At 40.6% G+C, this 1,570-nt stretch overlaps 1 non-coding gene across 1 annotated transcript; it reads left to right on the forward strand.

Moving 5' to 3' along the window:
• Nucleotides 1–393: 393 nt before the first annotated feature.
• Nucleotides 394–601, forward strand: LOC122225648. The gene has a single exon (XR_006205273.1). It is a non-coding gene; the product is annotated as a small nucleolar RNA U3 (small nucleolar RNA).
• Nucleotides 602–1,570: the final 969 nt, after the last annotated feature.

A 1,570-nucleotide genomic window follows, 5' to 3' on the forward strand; every position in this document is an offset into this window, starting at 1 on the left:
TATATGGCCTGTCATGGATATTAAAAAAAAAGAATCACGTGTCACAATTTTTATTAATTAGTATAAAATATTTGTTGAGCACATACCATGTGCCATGGACCATGCTAGTACTGGGAAGATAGTAGTAAATAAGACAGCCAACGTTCTTGTCCTCATGGAGCCTACATTCTACAGGGAGAGAAAGAAGATACACAGACAAACATTAAAATACCAAATATTATTTCTCACAGTGAAGTGCTATGAAGGAAAAATAATAGTGTGATATGACAGAGAATCTGAATTAGGGGATACATGTTGGGAATGTTACAGGAGTCTGTTGTGAGAGGTGACACTTAAGATTAGACTTGAAAAACCATAGAAAGCCAATCATATGGAGAACTAGGAGAGGAGTATTAGAAAAAAAGCAGGGATCATTTCTATAGTTTGTTACTAGAGAAGTTTCTCTGAATGTAGAGTGCCTGAAACCATGGGGGGGGGGGTGCAGTGTTCTCTCCTGAGCGTGAGGTTGGCTGTAGGTGTTGTTCCTCCCACCGTCTATTGCCATTGATGATTGTTCTTGTCCTCTGTGGGAATAAGAGGGAGAGGATGCAGTTTGGGTGGAAAAGAAAGAAAGAAAGGAACAACAAACTGAGTTTGGTTTGAGATGAGGCCAGAGAAATAGGGAGGAACCAGACCATTTATAATGGGAAAGTTGGACATTCAAACTCTAATGCAAGGTCTCTGTAAAGTATCTGATGGGCACGTGATCTAAACTGATTCCTGTTTTTAAATGATTACTCTGGATGATTTGACAAATAGCTGGGAATGGAAGGTGAGAGACGAATGATCAGGTTACTGCACTAGTCGTAGAAGAAGGGAATGGTAGCTTCAGTCAGAGTGGCAGCACTGTGATACATTAGAATATGATCCGGAGGATAGTTAATGGATATTAATCAATAGAGGGGCACCTTGGTGGCTCAGTTGGTTTAGTGTCAAACTTCGGCTCACGTCATGATCTCATGATTCCTGAGTTCGTGTCAGGCTATGTGCTGTCAGTGCAGAGCCTGCTTTGGATCCTCTGTCCCCCTCTCACTCTGCCCCTCTCCCACTTGGATTCTCTCAAAAATAAATAAACATTTTTTTAAAAAAGAAGTTATTAAATAAGTTAAATCAGTTAGTGAGGGAAAGGGGAGAATGGAGGATGACTTCTACGTTTTGGAACTGATCATCTGATTGAATGTTGGGAAAAGAATCTAAACAAATTGGCATTTAATGTTGCAGCATTTGTTGCTGATACACTGTAGCGTGGTCACAGAAGGAGAAAGGAGGAATGAGAAAAAGCTAAACAGGGGATCAGTGGGAAGTTTCCATTTTCTTCTGTTGCATCTGCTCAAATTTACAGTTGAATTTCACCGTGTCATCAGGATTCAGCTGATGGCCCAGGGGCAGTTGCTACTGCTGTAACATGCCCAGTCACCTCATCACCAAGTCTTCTCTGAGAAGTAACAGGTAAGATGAGACTTGAAAAATCATAGAAATCTCATCACAGAAGAACCAAGAAAAGAACCTTTTAGAAAAAAGGAACAGCACT

This window comes from Panthera leo, chromosome B4 (genome assembly GCF_018350215.1).
Source record: "Panthera leo isolate Ple1 chromosome B4, P.leo_Ple1_pat1.1, whole genome shotgun sequence".
Classification (NCBI taxonomy): Eukaryota; Metazoa; Chordata; class Mammalia; order Carnivora; family Felidae; genus Panthera; species Panthera leo.